The sequence below is a fragment of the Somniosus microcephalus genome, chromosome 20 (assembly GCF_052327205.1).
Source record: "Somniosus microcephalus isolate GS21.2 chromosome 20, FLI_Smic_1.0, whole genome shotgun sequence".
Taxonomy (NCBI): Eukaryota; Metazoa; Chordata; class Chondrichthyes; order Squaliformes; family Somniosidae; genus Somniosus; species Somniosus microcephalus.
Window position 1 is genome coordinate 72,187,320 of NC_141006.1, and position 25,795 is coordinate 72,213,114.

At 46.1% G+C, this 25,795-nt stretch overlaps 1 protein-coding gene across 2 annotated transcripts in view; it reads left to right on the top strand.

The window, feature by feature from the left end:
- The first annotated feature begins 18,625 nt into the window (after nt 1–18,625).
- LOC147103421 (tyrosine-protein kinase Fyn-like) overlaps nt 18,626–25,795 on the top strand; it is a 363,535-nt gene continuing 356,365 nt past the window's right edge. For both annotated transcript variants that reach the window (XM_085962994.1, XM_085962996.1), the window contains exon 1: nt 18,626–18,909. The gene's annotated coding sequence lies outside the window, so the exon portion shown is untranslated. The remainder of the gene's footprint in view (nt 18,910–25,795) is intronic.

A 25,795-nucleotide genomic window follows, 5' to 3' on the forward strand; every position in this document is an offset into this window, starting at 1 on the left:
ATATAATGCTACCAGCTCACAACACCTTTCTCTATATCAGCAGATTTACACCTTGAAGGTGAAGTAATTTCTCTTTCCACTCTAATTAGTTCCTAAATGCTGCTCTTTTCTTATTGTTGTGCATTAAAATTGAAAAACATAAGAGTTATAATTATCATCTAGTAGGTTGTGCTGGTGACTGTGCTGAATATGTACTGAACTCAACTTATTGATATGAAACTGACAGTCCCTTAATTTCATATACATTATACATTGATTTCGTATGCATTATACGTGTCTATGTTTAATTTAAAATAAGTATCTCTAATTTATGAAACGCTTAACATGTGAGAAAGGGGTTTTGAGCTTGTTGACTGTTGACTACATATTAAAAAGAAAAGAAAGACTTGCATTTCTATAGCGCCTTTCACGACCACCAGACGTCCCAAAGTGCTTTGCAGCCAATGAAGTACTTTTGAAGTGCAGTCACTGTTGTAATGTAGGAAACACGGCAGCCAATTTGTGCACAGCAAGCTCCCACAAACAGCAATGTGATAATGACCAGATAATCTGTTTTAGTGATGTTGATTGAGGGATAAATATTGGCCCAGGACACCGGGGAGAACTCCCCTGCTCTTCTTCGAAATAGTGCCACGGGATCTTTTACGTCCACCCGAGAGAGCAGATGGGGCCTCGGTTTAACGTCTCGTCCGAAAGACGGCATCGCAGACAGTGCAGCACTCCCTGAGCACTGCACTGGAGTGTCAGCCTAGATTTTTGTGCTCAAGTCTCTGGAGTGGGACTTGAACCCACAATTCAATTCAATTCAATTCAATTTTATTTGTCATATATGCAGCAGATGTGTGTACTGCACAATGAAATGTTGATTTTTACGAGTCCTCACAATGTTGTGACTCAGAGGCGAGGGTGCAGCCCACTGAGCCACGGCTAACACGTTAAGGCATGAAATGGCATATATGTCAAGAATTACAGTTTAAACATTTGACAATTATGGCATTCTATGATTGAACTGCAGAAGCTTGGTAAATCAAGTTTTTAAGTTGCACACTCCCGAGCCTGTTATCCTAAAACTGCAGAAATGAAAGAATGTGCATGTGTGGTTGCCGGAAGTTACTGTCTGATTTATCAACGGTGAGTGCTGATAGCCTTACCGTTATTTTTATCGCAAAATCCGGGCCAATGTTTTTTCTGCCGTACAGGGATGCAGTGACGATAGCTACATGATTTTCCTCCCACTATCATCCATTACATGAAACATATCAAAAAGAAAGACAGGAAAAAATCAGCTTGCCCATCAAACCTGTCCTATCCTGACATGTTGCCTCCTACATCCCATCAATCCCAGCTCTCTTCCCCCCACATCCTCCCCGCAGATACCCATATTTCTTCAGGGGAGGCCAATTTCAGGACAATGCAATTTGTGCATTCACACCACTAATCTCTCTTACTTCCCCTGAATGCAACAGTTTTATTCCAATTTCCTCTCCTCCCATCCTAAAGTAATTAAGTCTGTACTGGGGTATGGACCCCTGGGTGCCATTTACTCAATGTATGAGCTTTGACAGTCATTGTGAGTGGGCTATTCAACCATGTAGGCATCACACCTAAACCTAGTCCTTTCCTCACAGAACACCCATGGATGCCCACCTCGCACAGCAATTGCGCAATAATAATCTGGAGTGGGAACCCTGACTGATTTTCTGCTGTCTAATCCATGGGTACTGAGGCTAATTGTAATGCCCTTAGTTCTGGCCTGGCTGAGATCAGTGCAGAACAAAGACTCAAGGGCTCCAGGAACTTGAGCACAGAAATCTAGGCTGACACTCCAGTGCAGTGCTGAGGGAGTGCCGCACTGTCTGGGACGCCGTCTTTCGAATGAGAGATTAAACCGAGGCCCCGTCTGCTCTCTCAGGTAGACGTAAAAGATCCTGTAGCACTATTTTGAAGAAGAGCAGGGGGGAGTTATCCCCAGTGTCCTGGGGTCAATATTTATCCCTCAATCAACATCAATAAAAACAGATTATCTAGTCATTATCACATTGCTGTTTGTGGGAGCTTGCTGTGTGCAAATTGGCTGCTGCTTTTCCTACATTACAACAGTGACTACACTTCAAAAAGTACTTCATTGGCTGTAAAACGCTTTGGGACGCCCGGTGAAATGAATCAATCATTCATGAAAGAAAGACTTATGAAATAATACTGAGCGGCCTGTGGGTGGCACTGTCCAGGGAGAGTATAAATACTCGGGCACGGGCCCAGCTTGCGCAGGACATTCTTAACAAGAACTAGTGAAGGACACAACTAGGTCTCCATGTTGTAAAACAGTTGATTAAAGCTTTGTTTAACGCTTAGACCAAGTGCCTAGGAGTTTTCTTACGTCACCCGGTGGTCGTGAATGGCGTTCTATAAATGCAAGTCTTTCTTTTTTCCAAGGTTCAAGTTCTTTTAATCAGCAGGAGCCAAGCAGCAAAGAGCAGGGGTCGACAGCAAGAGAACGCAAACGGCAGATTTCTGAGCCTTGCATTTGCTGCGAACCACCGGTTGGAAATCCTTGTTGGTGCAGGCACTTGCACTGGAGCATTGTATGGGGTGAGGATCGGAAAACTGTGAGCTCCTCAACTTGCTTGCTTTCCAATAGCAAAATACTGCGGATGCTGGAAATCTGAAATAACAACAGAAAATGCTGGAAATACTCAGCAGGCCAGGCAGCATCCGTGGAGAGAGCAAAACAGAGTTAACGTTTCAGGTCTGGGACCCTTCATCAGAACTGGAAAAAACTGGAAATGTAACAGATATTAAGCAGGTATTTACAGCCTTCTGGACTCAATGTCGAGTTCAACAATTTCAGATAATAATCCCTGCCCCTATTTTTCATGCAGTATGATTTTGCCATTCCCATTTGCAACATCTTCACAGTACAGGAAACTCTTTATTATCTGGCACCGACAGGACCGGCGTGGTGCCGGTTTATCAAAAAGTCCGGATTACAGAGAGGTATAGTTAAAAGGTACGAGAGCTCCGTACACAGCAACAAATCCAGGCTTCCCTGTTGCTTAGCAACATGTGCAGGAACTCCGGCCACAGACCAAGCATCCCTGTTGCTTAGCAACAAGTGTAGGAGCCCCAGTTACACAGCCACAGATCCAGGAACTGCCACTACAGGAAACTTTCGATTAACCAGCCACTAAATAACCGGAACGCTCTATCCACCGGCAAAATTCAGGAGTCGGTTCAGGTAACTTTTTTTACTTTTAGTTACTTTTTTTACTCCATTTGTGGCTGTGCAAGCGTGTAGCTGAAGCTGTTGCTAAGCTACAGAGATGCTTGCAACTTGTGCCGATTGTTTTGAAGCTAAGCAACAGGGTTTGTTGCTTTATACGGAGCTCTGAGCTCCGTATCTTTTACTATAGCGTTCGGTTATCCGGCATTGTTGATGGACCGGCACCAGGTCGGTCCCGTCCGTGCCGGATACCAGAAAGTTTCCTGTAATATGAAGTAAAACTCACCTGAACCTACTCCTGAATTTTGCCGGTTAACAGAGATTTCTGGTTATTTAGGTGCCGGTAAATCGAGAGTTTCCTGGTATGTGTTTTCAATTCCTTCCTCCCCTCCTAAACCGCACCCCACCCCCCTGTCTCTGCACCTGCTTAATATCTGTTACATCTCCAGCTTTTTCCAGTTCTGATGAAGGGTCCCAGACCTGAAACGTTAACTCTGTTTCTCTCTCCACGGATGCTGCCTGGCTTGTTGCTTGCTTTCCACCCAGGATGAGCAGAATGCCTGAACTCCTCGCACTGCTTCTGTGCTTTTTTTTTGTAGAGAATGTGCAGTTCTTTCGCCATCAACTCGGATCCACCAAAGATTACCTCTTCACGGGAGAGCCTGCAATTTTCCTCTTTTCTTACGCTGCACATGCATTCCCAATGGAGCGTTGAAGGCCAGGCGGATGATCACACGTCAGGAATTTATCTCTTAAAGCTGCAGTGGCCTTTTTTTTGTTGGCTGCCAGACACTTCTCAATACTTCCCTCTTTTGATTTAATGGAAAAGGGGGTCGAGAAACAAAGGGGCGATGCCAGGGATGCCAGAATACCCCAGGTGTGCTTTGCCCACATCCACCATAATGCCACCCAGCGCATTGACAGGCCCAGGCTTGGCTGCACATCAACAGCTCAAAGGAAACTGCAGCCAACCTCCACTGTAAATTCACTACTCTATTGCCAGTCAAAGTGACCACAGCTCCCAACTTTTAAGCCTTTTTCACCTTGCAAGCTCGCCACCATCTGCAATACTAGCCAATTGGATGTCCACGGATGTCTCCTCTCTTAGGCCATCCCTTGGAACCGAGGATGACTTGCTTCCACATTAAAAATGGGTTCTCAGGTGACTGATGAGTCCAATGTGGGACCTACAGTCTCTGTCACAGGTGGGGCAGACGGTGGTTGAAGGGGCGGGTGGGGTGCTTGGGTTACATGCGATCCTTGCGTTGCCTGCGCTTGGCTTCCGCTTGCTCCCGGCGAAGAGACTCGAGGTGTTCGGCGCCTTCCCAAATGCTTCTCCTCCACTTTGTGCGGTCTTGGATTTCCAGGTGTCGGTGGGGATGTTACACTTTTTCAAGGAGGCTTTGAGGGTGTCCTTGAAGCGTTTCTTCTGCCCACCTGGGGCTCTCTTGCCGTGCCGGAGCTCCGAGTAGAGCGCTTGTTTCGGGAGTCTCGTATCGGGCATGCAGACAATGTGACCCGTCCATCGGAGCTGATCGAGCGTGGTCAAAGCTTCAATGCTGGGGATGTTGGCCTGAGCAAGAACACTGACATTGGTGCGCCTATCCTGCCAATGGATTTGCAGGATCTTGCGGAGGCAGCGTTGGTGGTACCTCTCCAGTGCTTTGAGATGCCTGCTGTACATTGCACCATCTGCAATACTAGCCAATTGGATGTCCACGGATGTATCAAACAGGTAACTGATGATTTTTTTTTTCACCATAACTATCACCCACATCTCATCTTCCCCAAAGACCAACATCGACAGCTTAACAGAGCGGCCCAATTCCGCCATACAACTGGATTTCCCAACGTATAGGCGGGGGGGGGGGGGGCTCCTTTCTAATCATGTGGTCATCCAGGCCCCTCGGCACCAAGCTTTCAGTATACGAAGCCTGCAATCACTGCCCATTAGTGCTAGGAGGGGCTCGGAATGACACTGAGATGAGAGAGGGTTCTGGCCTGGTGTATCAGCAGCCAGACTCAGGTAGGAGCAGGATGGCATGCAAGTGAAGTGATGGAAAATGCTCACACTGCACTGTTACCCCCCAAATTCTGCACAAAGAGAAATTTCAAGGCTTCGAACAGATGAAACTAGAAGCATTCGAACATATGGACTTCTTAGCTGCCACCCATATGGAAGAAAAAATGTCTGGTAGCTGTTGGGCATTGTAATCTTTAGAAGAAATTTATACGTAAAAATCAACCTAAAAGACTGGGGATTCCAAGATACTTTTGAATTTGAGCAATCTACTAATGTCAAACACAGTATGCTTTTAAGGGCTGGCCCTGTTTGATTGTACTCTTATAATTGCTCCGTTTTAACCACTAGGGTCATTTCTTCATGTTAACCATTCAAAACTCTACTGTTCAGTCACAGAATAGAATCAGAGAAATTTACGGCACAGAAGGAGGCCTTTCGGCCCATCGTGTCCGTGCCGGCCGACAAAGAGCTCTCCAGCCTAGTCCCACTTTCCCGCTCTTGGTCCGTAGCCCTGCAGGTTACGGCACTTCAAGTGTATATCCAAGTACTTTTTAAATGTGATGAGGGTTTCTGCCTCTACCTCCCTTTCAGGCAGTGAGCTCCAGACCCCCACCACCCTCTGGGTGAAAAATATTCTCCTCAACTCCCCTCTAATCCTTCTACCAATTACTTTAAATCTATGCCCCCTGGCTATTGACTTATATATACACAAGTCAGTCAACTTATCCATGTTTCACATTTGGTGTCTGTTTGTTTCAGGTATTTAATACTGTTGACATTACCGCAGCAACGCCATGCCAGAAACAGCGGGTGTCACCTGTGGGGGGGAGGGGGGAATGTGGTGGTGACTCGAGAAAACTTCAAAGCAGTGTTACTTTTCAGGAAAACACGATTGTGTGTTCATGCTTATGACCTCCACTCTGCCCTTTTGTCTTTCTGCTGATCAAAGAACGGAAATCCAAGGGAAAGAATGAAGTGTTGTGTGTGCACAAACTGCACGTTCCCGAAACTGCAACTGAGAAATAAATGTGGACAATGGTGCCTCTGGTGACTCGTGCTGGGTGTTGATGGGCTTCGCTAGTACAGTGGTCGTCGTTATTGGAAGTGGCACAGCGTAATTCGTGACTGCGTGAAATTGCAAATTCTCTTCCAGCTCCTCATGGGGAGCAACCAGCCTCTGACGAATATAAGTCCACTTGCACCTAGTGCAAACACAGAATAAGGCGCAGAGCAAACAGTAACACTAAAATTGTTGTGTGTAATGGCAATTGTGGTCATACAAGATGAAACTTAGCCCCGGTCTTCTTCCGTCTACGATCTGGAAGTTAAATTAAACAGCAACAACTTGCATCTATATGGTGCCTTTTATATAGTAAAATGTCCCAAGCAATGTTCCTTGTAAATTGTGCGGCCGCGCAGTGCTGCAGGGGTCCCGCGCAGCTGGCTTGCCAGCTTTTCATCAGAAAAAACTGCGGTATTTTGAATGGGCCGCACAGCCCATTTCTATATGACAGAATCTCTAAACCCTAGAAAAAAAATTGAATGGCTCAAACAAAACACCAAACAATTCCCTCAGTTGCACCTGATGCCAACGAGCCATCTCATTGATCTTCGATCGGATTTTTTAAGAATCATTGCAAATTGCTCTCAGAGGTGCATTGCCTAATGTATTGTGCTTCTGTACTACATAATTAGAACAGCTAATGATGATAAATGATTTAAAACGAACATCATCACAAAATACAGCTTTATCACCAGTTACTGTGAAACCCTCAGGACCAGTATTACTTTCCAAATCTCCAGTGAGATTTGATTTTAACAGATATATAGTGTTGTCTACAAAAAGAAACATCATAAAAAAGCGCCTCACAGCTTTCTAAAAATTATACTGTAACACATGCTGGGGTAGTGGAAAGGTACTTCATGAGAGGAGCCATCAAATTTGTTAATTTGTTTTTATTGAGTCACAGGATGTGGGTGTCGCTGGCAAGGCCAGCATTTATTGCCCGTCCCTAGTTGCCCTCGAGAAGATGGTGGTGAGCCGCCTTCTTGAACCGCTGCAGTCCCGTGCGGTGAAGGTGCTCCCACAGTGCTGTTAGGGAGGGAGTTCCAGGATTTTGACCCAGCGACGATGAAGGAACGGCCGATATACTTCTAAGTCAGGGTGGTGTGTAACTTGGAGGGGATCTTGGAGGTGGTGGTGTTCCCATGCGCCTGCTGCCCTTGTCCTTCTAGGTGGAAGAGGTCGTGGGTTTGGGAGGTGCTGCCGAAGAAGCCTTGGCGAGTTGCTGCAGTGCATCTTGTAGATGGTACACACTGCAGCCACGGTACGCCGGTGGTGGAGGGAGTGAATGTTTAAGGTGGTGGATGGGCTGCCAATCTAGCAGGCTGCTTTGTCATTATACAGCCATAAACAAGTCACGAAGAGGATAGAAAAATGAATCTGGGCTAGAATTATGATACGAAACTATTATAGAAACATAGAAGATAGGAGCCATTCGGCCCCTCGAGCCTGCTCCGCCATTCAATGAGATCATGGCTGATCATCCAAATTCAGTACCCTGTCTCTGCTTTCTCCCCATATCCCTTGATCCCTTTAGCCTTCAGAAATATATCCAACTCCTTCTTGAATATATTTAATTAATTGGCCTCCACTGCCTTCTGTGGTAGAGAATTCCACAGGTTCACCACTCTCTGGGTGAAGAAATTCCTCCTCATCTCTGTCCTAAATGGCTCACCCCTTATCCTTAGACTGTGACCCCTGGTTCTGGACTCCCCGGCCATTGGGAACATCCTTCCTGCATCTAGTCTGTCTAGTCCTGTTAGAATTTTATAAGTTTCAATGAGATGTTATTCAATTATATAGCATTTCACATTCTGTGCAATTGGTGCTGACGGCATTACAAAGCTGGTCTTGAGTGGCATTTGATTGTAACAGAGTTGAACCTTTTTTTTAATTCACTCATGGGATATGGGTGTCACTGGCAAGGCCAGCATTTATTGCCCATCCCTAATTGCCCTTGAGAAGGTGGTGGTGAGCCGCCTTCTTGAACCGCTGCAGTCCGTGTGGTGAAGGTGCTCCCACAGTGCTGTTAGGGAGGGAGTTCCAGGATTCTGACCCAGCGACGACGAAGGAACGGCCGATATACTTCCAAGTCAGGATGGTGTGGGATCATTCATTTTAAAATCAAATATTTGAAAATGTTCTGATGAAGGGTCCCAGACCTGAAACATTAACTCTGTTTCTCTCTCCACGGATGCTGCCTGGCCTGCTGAGTATTTCCAGCATTGTCTGTTGTTATTTGAAAATGTTTATTTGATTGATGTGGGCCTGTAAGGACATAGAAAGCATGCGACCAGAAACACCATTCAACCCAGCCTGCCCATTCCTTCCACAGAACATATGTAATCCACTCTGCCATCGGCTCCACACAGCCAGTTGAAAGGTGATGGAGGAGTTCTGAAGGATGGATGGAGTCAGCGGTCACATTTTCAGTGTATTTCAAATTACATGCCCAGAGGCCTTGAGTAATAAAGGGACATACAGTCCATGAGCTCAGATATTCAGTCAGGTCCCACAGATTTCACAACAGGTAGTATCAAGCTCATCAATGACACAGTTATAGCAGAAGTAACTCATTTCTGATCATAGCAAATGTACTTGAAGCACTTTGGGATGACCCAAGGACATAAACAGCACAATATAAATGCAAATTCTTTCTTTCTTAGATGTAACTCTTCCGTTCAATAAGCCCCAAATGCACTAACACGTTGACCTCTGAATTATAATTTATTTTATTCTAAAACATACAGTGCTATGGTCAGACCCTCAGCTGGAGCCCTGTGTACAATTTGGTCACTCAGACCCAAGGCAAACCTTTGAACCCTAAGGCAGTGTTGAGAAGGGCCGCAGGCCTAATCGCTAGCCTCAGAGGCCAGAGCTGTGAGGAAAGACGAGAGAAACATGGGCCGCCCGTTAACCCCAGCCCCTGATATTCGGTTGCACTGACTGATCTGATACCGCCCGTACCGCGCCACCGCCCGAGATGAATTCCCAGGCCACGGGTTTTTTCATTCTTGAATGGGGTGATTGAGAGGTGACCGTAGAGGTATACAAATCATTGAATGGCGTGGAACAGTTAAATCTGGATCATTATTTCAAATTAAACTATGACAGAAGGCAAATTTAGGGCTAATGACAGGAAGTTAAGATCATAAGGAGCAGGAGTCGGCTGTTTGGCCCCTCGAGCCTGCTCCGCTATTCAATAAGATCATGGCTGATCGGATCTTGGCCTCAACTCCACTTCCCCGCCCGCTCCCCATAACCCTCGACTCCCCTGTAGCTCAAATATCTGTCTGTCTCCGCCTTGAATGTATTCAATGACTCCGCCTCCACAGCTCTCTGGGGTAGAGAATTCCAAAGATTCACGACCCTCTGAGAGAAGAAATTCCACCTCATCTCCGTTTTGAAAAGTTCTTCTTCATCATAGAATCTTACAGCACAGGATGAGGCCATTCGGCCCATCGTGCCTATGCTGGCTCTTTAAAAGAGCTCTCCAATTAGTCCCACCCCCCTGTTCTTTTCCCCATATGTCTTTACAGTTGACCATGGAGCCAGGTCGGCACATGGGAGTGCGGGGATGCCCTCTCCCGAAAGTTGTGCCTTACCACAGAAATCGCTCAAGCACCTGGCTCTTTTCTGGTAGATAGAGAGAAACTATTTCCGTTGGTTGGGGGGGTCTAGGACTAGGAGGCACAGTTTAAAAATTAGAGCCAGACCTTGCAGGAGTGAAACTAGGAAACACTTCTGATGTAAGAAAACTACTAGGCACTTGGTCTAAGCGTTAAACAAAGCTTTAATCAACTGTTTTACAACATGGAGGTCTAGTTGTCCTTCACTAGTTCCTGTTAAGAATGTCCTGCGCAAGCTGGGCCCGTGCCCGAGTATTTATACTCTCCCTGGACAGTGCCACCCGCAGGCCGCTCAGTATTATTTCATAAGTCTTTCTTTCATGAATGACTGATTCATGTCACCGGGCGTCCCAAAGCGTTTTACAGCCAATGAAGTACTTTTTGAAGTGTAGTCACTGTTGTAATGTAGGAAAAGCGGCAGCCAATTTGCACACAGCAAGATCCCACAAACAGCAATGTGATAATGACCAGATAATCTGTTTTTATTGATGTTGATTGAGGGATAAATATTGGCCCCAGGACACTGGGGATAACTCCCCCCTGCTCTTCTTCAAAATAGTGCTACAGGATCTTTTACGTCTACCTGAGACAGCACCACCCGCACGCCGCTCAGTATTATTTCATGAATGACTGGTTCATGTCAACTTCTACAACACCAAGGGTGGTAGAACTTTGGAACTCTTCCAATGCTAGATCAAGTGTTAATTTTAAACCTGAGATTGATAGCTTTTTGTTAAGGGATATGGGGCAAAGGCAGGTATATGGAGTTAGGTCACAGATCAGCCTTGATCTCAGTGAATGGCGGAACAGGCTCGAGGGGCTGAATGGCCTCCTCCTGTTCCTACGTTCCTATGGCGGGAAATGTAACAGAGTGAGAGAAGGACGTCATGTGAGCCATAGGCCTTGGAGAGCTCTCTATCCGCGATAGGGGTACAACTTCGTGAAGTTTTATAAAACGTCAGAATGACCAAGGCAAGGCTGTATAACTTTAAGAAATAATTGACCTTAATTGCCTTTAATCAGGAACGACTCCCAGACTGTAAGGATAAAAGGCAAGGAAATAGTTTGGTTAAGGAGAGGAGTTTGGAGAGGAAGGAGCTGAGTGAGGAGGTGTAGGCTGGGAGTGAGGAGGTGTAGGCTGGGAGTGAGGAGGTGTAGGCTGGGATGCTATCGCTGTTATTGTCCTTTTCATCGCTGCACTTAAAGACCCAACTGTTGTAGGTGAATAAATCTGACTTGATTTAAGCTCTAGTCTACGTGTCTAGTGGGCCTGTTTCAGCTTGTTACATGTGATCTAGTTAATTTTGAATACACAAAACTTCCTTTATTTCACTAAGTCAAACTGTAAAACCTCAGAATTGAGTTTTTCAAAGCACTGCGCAATGATATTTGAAACTTTGGTTTGGATTGTTGCAATTTCCCCTGTAGTTTGTTTTGCACGTACTGAGGAAGCAAAGTGATATTGTTTCTATCTTTTGGCAAAACTTTGGGGGAAGGGCTCTTTTTGAGGATTAAAATGATCAGTTCCGATATCTACACTGAAGATGCCCAGCTCAAGCTCTACTCCACCCGTCTCGACTCCTCCACTGCCTTTGTGCTGTTGGACGGCTTCTCCATCCTCCAGTCTTGGATGAGCTTCAATTTCCTCCTGCTAAACACTGGGAAGATCGAAGCCATCAGCTTTGGCCCACGCCACCAACTCTGTACGCATGGCACTGACTTCATCCCCTGTCTTGGGCAAATCCAGACTACTGTACCTCACAACCTCAGCCGCAAGCTGAACTTCTGACCCCAACTCCTCTGCATCACACAGACTGTCTATTTCCATCTCGGTAACATCGCCCACCTCGGCCCTTACCTCAGTCCATCTTCTGCTAAAACCCTCATCTATGCCTTTGCCAGCTCCAAAAACTTGAGTATTCCACTGCTCTCCCCAATGACCTCTCGCCATCCACCCTCCAGAGACTTCCACTCATTCAGAACTCTGTTGGCCCTAGCCTGTCTTGCACCCTTGTTCTTGCTGATGTACATTGAGACCCAGTGCTCTGATACCTCACAGTTAAAATTTGCATTTTTGTGTTTCAATTCTTCCATGGCCTCACCCCTCCATATCTCTGTAACATTCTCCAGTGCGACAACCCCTTCTCTAGCACTCTATTTCTCTGACTCCAGTGTCAGCTGTGGCTCAGTGGGCAGCACTCTCACTTCTGAGTCTAGAAGGTTGTGGGTTCACAGTCCCACTCCATGGAACTTGTGCTCATAAAGCTAGGCTGACACTCCAGTGCAGTGCTGAGGGAGTGCTGCACTGTCAGAGGTGCCGTCTTTCAGATGAGACATTAAACTGAGGCCTCATCTGCTCTCAGGTGGATGTAAAAGATCCCATGGCATTATTTCGAAGACTATTAGAGGAGTTATCCCCAGTGTCCTGACCAATATTTCTCTCTTAACCAACATAACAAAAACAGATTATCTGGTCATTTTCACATTGCTCTTTGTGTGCAAATTGGTTGCCATGTTTCCTACATTACAACAGTGACTACACTCCAAAAGTACTTCATTGGCTGTAAAGCGCTTTGAGACAGCCAGTGGTCGTGAAAGGCGCTATATAAATGTGAGTCTTTCTTTCTTGTGCACACCCACTTCCCTTCACTCCACCATTCATGGCTGTGCCTTCAGCAATGTAGGCCACAAGCTAATTCTCTCCCTAACCTCTTATCCGCCTTTAAGACCCTTCTTAAAACCTGCCTCTTCGACCAAACTTTTAGTCACATTCGTTTGTCTCATTATTTGGCTCAGCATTTATTTTTTCCTCATGTCTCTGTTGAGGATCATTAGGACATTTTTCTATATATTCCCCAATTTTAATCACTCCATCATTGGCGGCCGTGCCTTCAGTTGCCGAGGCCCTAAGCTCTGGAATTCTCTCCCTAAACCTCTTCGCCTCTCTACCTCTCTTTCCTCCTTTAAGATGCTCCTTAAATCCTACCTCACCTGTCCTAATTGCACCTTATGTGTCTCGATGTCAAATTTTGTTTGATAGTCGCTCCTGTGAAGTGCCTTGGGGCGTTTTACTACATTAAAGGCGCTATATAAATACAAGTTGTCATTGTACTGAACATGTATTTCCTGGCATAAAGCTCTAATTTCTTTGCTATGATGAACAAAGGTGACGTAAGAAAACTACGAGGCACTTCGTCTAAGCGTTAAACAAAGCTTTAATCAACTGTTTTACAACATGGCGGTCTAGTTGTGTCCTTCACTAGTTCCTGTTAAGAATGTCCTGCGCAAGCTGGGCCCGTGCCCGAGTATTTATACTCTCCCTGGACAGCGCCACCCGCAGGCAGCTCAGTATTACTTCATAAGTCTTTCTTTTATGAATGACTGATTCATGTAAAAAGGTCTGGGATTTTTCAATTAACAAATTATTTTCATTCATAGCAACCTAATAACATGTCAGAAATAACGTAAATGCTTCAAATAGAATAAATTACTTTGAAGTGCGACAATGTAGGCAGTAATGTCGTGAAATAAGATGAATGACTGATCAGTTATTTTTGGTGGCGCTAATTGAAAGAAGGTGGTTGGCCAGAACAACTCACTGCTCTATTTCAAATCGTACCATGGGATCTTTAATGTCCAGGCAGACAGGCCCTCCGTTTAAGATTTAATTTCAAGGCTTGCAGTTCTAACAATGTAGCATTTGACCCATAACTTGCTGTGGTGGGACATCTAACGCCGTCCGCCGTTAGTTAGGCTTGCCCTTGCACGTTTAAGTATTAAAAAAATTTACGCGGCAAGTTGCTGGAAGTGCGGGCTAATAACGGCGCAGCGAGGGAAAACCGGGCATCTGGGACCTGAGTGAACGGGGCAACCAATGGTGCATCTCCTTGCAGCAAATCGAAGCAAAGAAAAACTCCAAAAATAATAAACCAGAATCACATATTTGTTAGAAATAAAAACAAAGTGCTGGAAATACTCAGCTGGTCAGGCAGCATCTGTGGAGAGAGAAACAGAGTTAAGGTTTCAGGTCGATGACCTTTCGTCAGAACTGGAAAAGCTTAGAGACTGTGGCCTAGAAATTCACTAGCCTTAGCGCCGCTTTTGAGGCGCTAGAGGGACTAGCGCCAGAGTTATGGCCAGTTTAAAAATTCCCTGGGGCCCTAAATCGGCGTTGCACCGGTAGCGCTGCGCCGGCACCGATGACGTCATCGGTGTGCGCAGCGTCCCGGTTGCCGTGGTAACCCGCCCGAACTCCGAAATTGAGTTGCGGCCGCCTCGCCCGTGGCAGCCGCAAGCAACGTTCTGGCAGAGGTGCCTTACTCCAGTTTGCGCCGGCGCATTAAAGGCCCCGCGGCGGCCGGCCACTTTCCCGCCGGCCGCCTGCCCGCAGCTCCCTCCCCGGACTTCTCCCCCCCCCCCCCGGAACAGATGCAAGCCCGGCACTTGTCCGAGGTGCCGGGCTCATTTTTAAGCTGATTTGCGCGGGCCGCGGCCGGGTGCAGGCAGCTCCTCCTTAACGGGAGGAGGAGGCCTGCACGTCCCCAGCCTGCCGCACCGCATCGGGTGCCGCAGCGCCGGAATTGCGGCGCGAAACGGCAGTTAGCGCCGATGTACCGCCGCAAAGACCCTTCAGTAGCGCCGGCAGCCGTTTGGGCGCGGCGCCACTGAATTTTTGGCGCGCGCAGGGGACTTAGCGCCGGCACTAACTTCCGGCGCTAAAGCCCTGGCTAAGCCAAAACCCAATTTCTAGGCCATAGTGTTAGCCTTTGCTTAGTGGTAGTATTTTGGTCTTAAATTCAGAAGTTTGTGGCCTAGAAATTGGGTTTTGGCTTAGCCAGGGCTTTAGCGCCGGAAGTTAGTGCCGGCGCTAAGTCCCCCTGCGCACGCCAAAAATTCAGCAGGGCCGCGCCCAAACGGCTGCCGGCGCTACTGAAGGGTCTTTGCGGCGGTAAATCGGCGCTAACTGCCGTTTCGCGCCGCAATTCCGGCGCTGCGGCACCCGATGCGGTGCGGCAGGCTCGGGAAGTGCAGGCCTCCTCCTTCCGTTAAGGAGGAGCTGCCTGCACCCGGCCGCGGCCCGCGCAAATCTGTCTAAAAATGAGCCCGGCACCTCGGACAAGTGCCGGGCTTGCATCTGTTCCGGGGGGTGGGGGGGAGAAGTCCGGGGAGGGAGCTGCGGGCAGGCGGCCGGCGGCCGCGGGGCCTTTAATGCGCCGGCGCAAACTCATGCAAGACTCTGTTGCCAGAGTCTTAGTTGCGGCTGCCATGGGCGAGGCGGCCGCAACTGAATTTCAGCGCTAGGGCCCGTCGGCATGGCAACCGGGACGCTGCGCACACCGATGACGTCATCGGTGCCGGCGCAGCGCTACCGGTGCAACGCCGATTTAGGGCCCCAGGGAATTTTTAAACTGGCCATAACTCTGGCGCTAGTCCCTCTAGCGCCTCAAAAGCGGCGCTAAGGCAACTGAATTTCTAGGCCTGTGAGTTAGAATCTGCACAGAAGGAGGCTATTCGGCCCGTCGTACCTGTGCCGGCTCTTTGAAAGAGCTCTCCAATTAGTCGCACTCCCCCCTGCTCTTTCCCCAGAGCCCTGCAAATTAACCCTCTTCAAGTGCACGTCCAATTGCCTTTTGAAAGTTCCAATGGAGTTCAAACCCTACTGCAGCACTTCAACACATAGGCCTAGTAATTGGTGTGGGATCCCTGCGCTGGAACGGGTGGGCCTGCTGGGACCTCATTTACATGAGACCAGTGAGCTGCAGACTCCAGCTGAGCGTCCCCTGGGCAGCTCGCCGGCAAAAAGGATTTCAGTTTTGTGCTGCCGTGTCGTCAGCAGCGGCCATCAGGTGGGTCTTAGGAGAGGAGGGAAAGTGATTGTGAGGGAGTTCGGCAATCAGGAGGGGGCAGGGGAGGCGATCAGGAGGGGCCGCCAATGGACTTTGACACTGCTGTGCTTGCCTTTTAGATGGTGACTTCCAGCAGTCCCTTTAAGAACCGTTGGTTAGGCCGTACATAGCAACATGAATCAGTCATTCATGAAAGAAAGACTTATGAAATAATACTGAGCGGCCTACGGGTGGCGCTGTCCATGGAGAGTATAAATACTCGGGCACGGGCCCAGCTTGCGCAGGACATTCTTAACAGGAACTAGTGAAGGACACAACTAGACCTCCATGTTGTAAAACAGTTGATTAAAGCTTTGTTTAACGCTTAGACCAAGTGCCTAGTAGTTTTCTTACGTCACGTAGCACATGTTTTCTTGTATGCATCTGGTCCAGCAGCCAACTTTGCAGATGGGGCCTCAAACAAGCGTTAGAGATGATAGAGGTGCATATGCAAAGGACTTGTTTCAGACACAGGACCTGGACAACTCTTTTCCTGTCTTTACCAATATGGCAGGCGGTGTAGTTCTGGCTGGTAATAAGCCTGTGGCCCACTCGCCATATTGGATGCTTAGGCTCCTGTTCTGCCCTCGAAAATAGGGTGCGGCACCATTGAATTTCTAGGCCATAATCTAGTATTGAGGGAGTCCTGCAATACTGTGGTGCCATCTTTTGGACAGTGCAATACATCGAGGCAGCGCCTGCTAAAGTGGATGTAAAAGATCGCACAGTACCATTTGAAGAAGCCCAGGAGAATTCATCCAGCCTCTTGGCCCACAATTATCCCTCTATCAAAGCCACCACAAGCAGATTAACTGGCCATTCACCTCATTGCTGTTTGTGGGATCTTGCTGTGTGCAAATTAGCTGCCGCCTTTTATCTGCAAAATAACAGCGGCCAAAAGTAATTCATTGCCTGTAAAATGCTTTGGGGTATCCTGAGGATGTGAAAGTTGCTATACAAATGCAAGTTCTTTCTATTTTCTTAGTACTTCCCTGTTACTCTTTGGAGAGAAATTAAAGTAGCGCAGTCCGTACTTTTGTGAAAATGCAGCAATAATGATACTGTTTCAGTTACTTGAAAAGGCACTGTTATTAAGGGAAGACGGTAAGCCAAAGAGCTTTAAGTTTCATTGCAATTCTATCGCATTAAGTGATTTGACTATGTGTTTTGACACTATTTACATCATGTGGTTTTGAACTAATGAAGCCTTGCCAAATATTTTTTCCAAGAAGCCCGTGTTCCTTTAATAGTATCATGCTTAAAATATTTGTTGTCAGTATGGCTCAGTGGGTAGCACTCTTGCCCGTACATCAGAAGGTTGTGGATTGAAGCCCCATTCCCGAACTTGAGCACATAATCTGGACTGATGCTCCAAAGCAGCGTTGAGATAATGGCCCACAATTTGTTGTCAAAATAACGGTGAGGCTAATGGCGCTTGCCATTATTTATGCGCAAATACCACGGCAACTTCAGGTGAGGGCAGGTGTGCGGTTAAACGCGGAAATCCAGAAGTTGCTGTTCCGAGATGTGCCGCTCTGCCGTTAGATTCGTGAAACGGTATCTCGCTGTCTGGCTCCCCATTGAAAGGCATCAAACGGCGTGAAGTTGCTGTATTTGCGCGGTAGATACAAACTAAACTCACCACAGAAAGCTAAGTCTTGTCATTTCAGGTCTAAGTATTCCGGTGCAGCATCGATGGGCTGAATGGCCTCCTTCTGTGCAGTGCTGCTCTATGACACTGTACCATTCGAAATACTCTTTTAACAAAATAATAAGTGTTAATTACTGCCAAACAACCACGCTGGCACTGAAAATTAACTATTACACGTGTGGACTCTCATTCCTTTGGGTAATAATTGTTGGGGATTTTTAAAATGTTAAATTTTAAATTTATTTTTTACTTTTCCTTTCTGTCTCGTTTTTTCTCGTTCTTAATCCACTCTTTCTTTCCCTCTATTTCTCTTTCTGTACCTGCTTTGACATTGAATTCACCCTCTCTAACTCACACTTCCTCCTCAGTCCTTGCGCTGTTCATTTCACCATGATTCTGAATGGTGAAGGAGGTACACAGCTGCTTGCCCTGTTCACTCAGGTCCCAGATGTCCGGTTTCCCCCCTCGCTGCGCCGTTATCAGCTCGCACTTTCAGCAACTTGCCACGCAAAGATAAATTAAAAATCCTTAAATGTCCTAACTAATGGCAGATGCCATTAGACACCCTGCAAATTATATGGCCCAATATTTTTTGTGGTCAACAACAGTGTTTCTTGTTTTTTTCCTGTAGGTATTATGTAAAGGTCATCCAGATGTTTTCTCGGTTGAAGCTGGCGTGTGTAACCTGCCTTGTCCTTCCTGTATCCATGACAATTGAGGACCCCTAATAATAAATTGAGCAATGTTTTAAAAAGGCTTGAAACAAACCATCTCGATTTAATTGTGTCAATTTCTTGGAGTAAATAATCGCATTATCAATTTCGACATAAATGACTATCAGAAGGATTTCCCTGCTACTTTTCCTGCCCACTGCAGGTCGATAGGATGGCTTTGATACTTTTCAAAGTGCTCAGAGGGATGTCCCTCCTCTGCTGAGCGACTGGCATTCAAAGAGTTTCGATGGGGGAAAAAAATAGACACTCATTTCATTTGAGAGCCCGAAAGCTCACACTAGTATCAACTTATTTCAACGTAGATTGCTTTGTCCTGGAATGTCGTTTTTTGGGCGGGGGGGGGGGGTAAAAAAAGAGAAGCAGTCTGCATTATTTGGAAATACATTGCAGCTGATGTGGCTTCAGCCAGCGATTGCAGAAGAGTCGATGGTGAGAGAGTGGCGGGGGTGGTGTGAGTTGAGGCTGATCGCAGCTTCCCCTTGTGCTGTGCTGTGTGAGTCAGAGCAATTCATTGAGGGCTGTTGTTGCTGCTGCTGCTGCAAAGGGCGGCGTGAGCCGGAGCAAGGAGCTTCATGAAGCAAGAAGATTAATCGGGAGAGAGAAAGAAACGAAAGCCCCCACTCCACCACCTCCTCCCCCCCAAAAAAAAACCGCCTGGGGTCTCTGCTGGCCCCAGCACTGGGGATCTCCCGGGCTGGTCACAGGTGAGTGATCTGTTGTTGTGGGGGGTTGGTGAGGGTTTTTGGTTGTTGTTGAGATGAGCAGAGGATTTTGCAGTTTAAGACAGTCTAGAGAGCGCTGCATGAACCGGCCTGGTCAAAACCCAGCATTTTGTGACATGATGATCCCGCCTTGTTTTAAGGACAGACATCTATCTCCCTGAAACTTGAGGGGAATCTCGCCCAGCTCCCTGGAAACCGACTCCACATTGTTACCCACCAGCTCCTCTCCTGAGTGCTGGCCTTGAGGGCGATTTAAAAAACAAAAACAAACAAAAAAATCTATAAAGTTTATATGTAAAACAGGAAGATAAGTTGGAGGCATATTTGAGAGTTTGTAATAACTAAAAATGTTCCCATATAATGGGGGAAGCTGGGTGGTGATAAAGTCCATGACCATCTAGATGGCACATTCTGTTTACATTCATTGTAAAATGACGCCTTCAAATCGTGTTAAACATCCCCCGTGGGTTCGATTCTCCAACACCAATCGTTCTCTGCAAGATTTCTCATGGATTACGATTGTGGTGGATTCACCACATTTCTGTACAAGGGGATTGCTGACTTTCCCCTCTCCCTTTTATCTGTGTCTCCGGACAGTCCGGATTATTCAGCAGCAGGATTTCAGTGTGGTGATGTACAGAGAGAGACAGAGAGGGGGTCTATCCTTCACCCAGCTAGTGCCCGGCGCGGTGTTAATTTCCGCTCCACGCAAGCTCGCTGTCTGGTCCAGCCCTGCGAGAGGAAATCCCGTCCCTGCTTTCAGTACACAGTGCAGAAAGGATTCGAATTAGCACAATGTAGCGAGTGTCTTTCTAGCAATGCAGCCCAGCCTGCCAGATTCCGCGAGATGCATTCACCAGTAATCCTTGATTCTGATTGCAATCGATAGCATCCAGATAATAAACTAATATATATTAGCACTAGTGTATCTCTACAGACCACATTCCATTGTTCAACATAGCAATCGCCCTTTATCATGGACAGTCTTGTTAATTGTGCTTAACATAGAAACCGATCAGAAGCGACCCCTCTTACTGAATGCAGACAGCAGGGCATCATAACAATGCGCTGGGCACAGATATTACATTAAGTGTTGCAGAGTGAAAGATGCTCTTGTCTCGCTGGCCCTTCCTGTCACGTGCTCTAACCCAGGCACAAGATAGTGTGGTGAACTGTTGTGCTCACTTGTCTTGTGTGTAACTAAAAGCGGTCATCGTCTTCATAAAGCAGGGTGTTGGGGCTCCATGGCTCTGACACTGCTTGTAAGTGTCTGTATCACGATGACTATTAGTTGGGCTGGCGTGTTATTTGGTTTCCAATGAATTACAGGAAATGTCAGCGCATCCTGTTATATGTGAGATAATAATGCATAACCAAAAATGTGTTCAAGGCAGTGAACTGAAAGGAAGCTGAGTGTGTTGTCAATGAATTCTGGGATGTGTAACCTCTTTGACACACGTGACAGTCCGTGTTATTTTATATACAAATGTAAGAAGTCACACAACACCAGGTTATAGTCCAACAGCTTTATTTGAAATCACAAACTGTCCACCCCAGTCCAACTCCGGCATCTCCACACCATTTTATATACAGTACACACCCAGGTGGGAATTGTTCTAACTCATTTTGTCAAATTTGTTGGGTTTTTTTGCCTGAATTTGACTGTCATGGTAGGCAGTGATGAATGGCAGGCTCCTGCAATTGAATCATGATATTGGGCTTATTTCACCCAGTGTTACAGGGGAATACTAGGTGTAGAATGGACAGGTACAAGAACTCCTAAATACATAATCATCAGCCTACCCAGCCAGTGTAAGCAGACAGTATCATTCTGCACTCTCTGCCTGGACCACTTTGAAAGGGTATTATTAGCTGTTCAATGCTGCTGATAGTGGCCTAGACATTACATTGGTACAGGTTGTTTCCCATATGGGAATGAACTAGTTAAGTTGAACACTAAAAAGCAAAAAACTCCTTTTTGTTTGAGGAGAGAGGAGTCATGAGTCACTTTCATCCTTGTGTGCAAGCGACGCAATGATGCATTACAGCTTAATTTCCACTTGTGTTTAGAGTTTGTAACCAAACAAATGTGAGGTATTTTGAACACTATATTTATGAAGACCATGCTGTTTTAATATTGCGGACAAGGTGGTGCAGTGGATTTGAGTGCTGTCCTTCACCACTAAGACCTCTGTTTGTGTCCTAGACAAGATTGATAGAATGAAACGGTCCCTCTCTGCCAGCTGTGTACAGTAAGTTTGGACAGTCTTACCCATGTTAGGCTTGGATTGTTTGCTTTGGAACAGAGGAGGCTGAGGGGAGACCTTTATTGAGGTGTATAAAATGATGAGGGGCCTAGATAGAGTGGATAGGAAGGACCTATTTTCCTTAGCAGAGAGGTCAATAACCAGGGGGCATAGATTTAAAGTAATTGGTAGAAGGATTAGAGGGGAGTTGAGGAGAACTTTTTTCACCCAGAGGGTGGTGGGGGTCTGGAACTCACTGCCTGAAAGGGTGGTAGAGGCAGAGACCCCATCGCATTTAAAAAGTACTTGGATATGCACTTGAAGTGTCGTAACCTACAGGGCTACGGACCAAGAGCTGGAAAGTGGGATTGGGCTGGAGAGCTCTTTGTCGGCCGGAGCGGACACGATGGGCCAAATGGCCTCCTTCCGTGCTGTAAATTTCTCTGATTCTAAGATTTCTATGTTCCTGGTGGATGCAAGTCCACAGAGCAAAGCAATTCACCACAAGTTGACCATCTCATTGTGAGATCATAAGGATGACCTGCTATGAGCAATAGAAGATTTCACATTGATGCAGTTAGTGGCACATTTCTAAATGGTGCTTTGTCGGGGAAGAGAGAAGGAGCTTTGTTTTGCATCTGACCCATGCTGCATCTGACTTGGCTCAAGCTAGGTGGTAAAAGTGTTCAAAACAAACAAACCACAGATGCTGGCAACCTGAAACAGAAACAGAAAATGCTAAAAGCCTTCGGCAGGTCAGGTAAAAAGAAAAAAAAAGGAAGATTTGCCTTTACGTAGCGCCTTTCACGATCACCGGATTTGCGCACAGCAAGCTCCCACAAACAGCAATGTGATAATGACCAGTTAATCTGTTTTAGTGATGTTGACTAGCATCGGTGGAGGGAACAGATGAGTTAACACTTTGGGTGTTGACCCTTTGTCAAAACTGATAACTGTCACCTGGACATGCAACAAAATTTCACAAAGTCCTTAAAATTAAAGTAAAATAAGAACACAAAGCTAGACTGCGAAAGTGTCTCTAATGTGCCATTTTTCAAGTTGAATTGTAAGGTAGGTTGTTCCTGATTTTGAAACAAGAAGACCCTTTAAAGCTATGTGTGTGTCTGTTACATGGGGAGGGGGTTAAATACAGTAAACGCTTGTTTAAACGGCACTTAATCATCCGGAATACTTTAATAACCGGCAAAATAGATAACCGGTAATCTTGCCGAATCCATCCAGCACTGGTTTTGCCGAGTCCGAGTCTCCCACGGTGGCCGAGTTAGTCAGTGGTTTCTATTTTTGTTTGTGTTAAAAAATGGCTTGGCAGGTACACCTCTCTGTTATCCAGAATTTTTCATCAACCGGCACCATCCTGGTCCCAGAGGTGCCGGATAAGGTAGAGTTTACTGTATGTGGCATCAGGGAGAGTCTGGATTTTTTTTCAGTTTAGGTTTAGATTCTTTCACAGTAAGCTAATGGTCCTGTTTGAAAGGGATTGTCCCACTTTACATAGAAACATAGAAGATAGGAGCAGGAGTCGGCCATTCGGCCCCTCGAGCCTGCTCCGCCATTCAATGAGATTATGGCTGATCATCCAAATTCAGTACCCTGTCCCTGCTTTCTCCCCATACCCCATGATCCCTTTAGCTTTAAGAAATATATCCAACTCCTTCTTGAATATATTTAATGAATTGGCCTCCACTGCCTTCTGTGGTAGAGAATTCCACAGGTTCACCACTCTCTGGGTGAAGAAATTCCTCCTCATAGAAACATGGAGCAGGAGTAGGCCATTCGGCCCTTCGAGCCTGCTCCACCATTCAACGAGATCATGGCTGATCATCCAAACCCTAGCACCCGGTCCCTACACTGACAGCCATCCCACCCAAGCCCTATCCCCGTAACCCCACGTATTTAATCCCCCCTAACACTAAGGGCCAATTTTTATCATGGCCAATCAACCTAACCCGCACATCTTTGGACTGTGGGAGGAAACCGGAGCACCCGGAGGAAACCCACGCAAACACGGGGAGAATGTGCAAACTCCACACAGACAGTCACCCGAGGCCGGATTTGAACCCGGGTCCCTGGCGCTGTGAGGCAACAGTGCTAACCACTATGCCACCGTGCCACTATGCCACTATGCCATCGTGCAATACCGGGTGTTATCCATCATCGACCTAAAATCGGCATACCACCAGCTCCCCATTAGGCCGGAGGGCCGTCCACTATGCCACTATGCCATCTCTGTCCTAAATGGCTTACCCCTTATCCTTAGACTGTGACCCCTGGTTCTGGACTCCCCGGCCAGCGGGAACATCCTTCCTGCATCCAGTCTGTCTAGTCCTGTTAGAACTTTATAAGTTTCAATGAGATCCCCTCTCATTCCTCTAAACTCCAGCGAGTATAAGCCCAATCGACCCAATCTCTCCTCATACTTTGTTGACTCTATTCTTATATATAAAAAAAATCCAGCTTAATGCCCCAGATTTAATATCCACTCACACAATATCGTAAAAAGTTTGCAAAACTGGTACACTGCTGAGCTTGAACAGGGGCCGCAAAGTTATGCATCGACCTTTGCCGACACAACCTGCAGGATCTAACATCATATTTGTAATTAAATCCAACTATCTACAGTTTTCAACTTGATTTTTAAATGTAAGTTCCTTAAAATGGAACATCACAGTTTTGCTCATCAATATTTGGTTATTTTATTGCAGAAGCTACAATTTATTTATTTATTTATCCTAAAGAATTGTAGACATAAAAGTTAAGAAGTTGAGTTTCCCCTTTCTGGCTGCCAGCTTTATTCCTGTGTACTATTGTGGTGTAGTTTGGTAGCAGAATGTGAAAACATGACTTTTTTAGTCTGCTAAGGTTTCAGCACAGCACCAGTCTGTCCTACTGTCTGTGTGTTTATTAGTGATTAGTGGAACAGGAGGAGGCCATTCAGCCTGTTCTGCCATTCAGTTAGATCATGACTGGCCTGCACCACAACTCCATTTACCCACCTTTGCACTGTACCTCTTGCTACCCTTAACCAACCAAAATCTATCGATCTCAGTCTTAAATTTCAATTGATCCCCAGTATCCACAGCCTTTTAGGGGGAGAGAGTTCCAGATTTTCACCAACCATTGTGAGAAAGAGTGCTTCTTGATTACACTCCTAAATGGCCTAGATCTAAACTTAGGATTGTTCCCCTTGTTCTAGATTTCCCCACCGGAGGAAAATGGGATGAGACATGGAACTATTTTTACCAGTGCTAAAATAGAACTGTAAAATTTGGTGTTTTGTTTTCAGTCAGTCTTGCAAACTGTAAAAATAAGTTTAGAAAAGTTATTTTGCATTGTTGAATGTGTATGTATTGGATGTGAGACAGTGATAATGAAGTGATGACAGTAGTGTTAGCGAATATCACATTTTTTTCCAATGTTCCTAACAAGGTTGTTGTGAGGGTTCTGCTGGGAAAGGTTTTTAAAAAGATGCTCACTAGTTGCCAAGTTGGATTTAAAAGACTTCCCAAAATGAAGTTTGATTTGTGCAAAAGCTGTCACTTTAAACAAAGGAAACACATCCTAAAAATATTAATGCATTTTTAGTGTCAATTAGCAATCGGGGGTTGGGTGGGGGTGGGGGGGTGGTGGTTGGGGGGGGGGGGGAAGCTTGAGATATTGCAAAGGATCAGTAGTGATGGGAAGCAATGTCAAATTCGAGACTGAGTGAAAAATGTCCTGTTGTCAGTACGCACAAAGCTCACAAGTCATTGTGCTCTTCAAGTCATGAACAGTGAAGAATAATTCCCCTCAGGAGAGTTAACGAATGGAACGTTTCAGCCCTGGTCAGTGGAGGGGTAGATGAAGCATTGATGCAAAGAGAAAATTGAAGAGACCAAGAGGGAGACAAATAATTAAAATGAATAAGTAATTATCCTCAACCAATCAGACTATGCCATGGTCTAGCTTTAAGTAATCCAGTTTGTATTCAGCTATGCCTTTCGCAGATGAAGTGTACAATTTTATATTAATGGTTTCTGACCATCTAATGCTAATGAGGCTTCCGTTTCACAGGGCCAAATCCAGAAAGCTCCTTTGAACCAAATGTTTTAATGTATTGATTGTCAATTTAAAACTAGGTTTAAAAGATTTGCTGAATATTAGCTTTTGAAACCTAAAGCCATCTCGATTTTAAAATTCTCATACTTCTTTTCAAATCCCTCCATGGCCTCGTCCATGGCCTCGCCCCCACCGCCCCCCCCCCCATCTCTGTAACCTCCTCCAGCCCTACAACCCTCCGAGATCTCTGCGCTCCTCCAATTCTGGCCTCTTGCACATCCCCCATTTTCTTTGCTCCACCATCGGCGGCCGTGCCGTCAGCTGCTGAGGCTCTAAGCTGTGGAATTCCCTCCCTAAACCTCTTTGTCCTGCTTTAAAACATTCCTTAAAACCTCCCTCTTTGACCAAGCTTTTGGTCACCTGTCCTAATATCTCTACATGTGGCTCGGTGTCAAATTTTGTTTGTTAATCGCTCCTGTGAAGAGTTTCGGGATGTTTTACTATGTTAAAGGTGCTATATATATGCAAGTTGTTGTTGATAGAAAAATATCACACAAAGTCTAGAC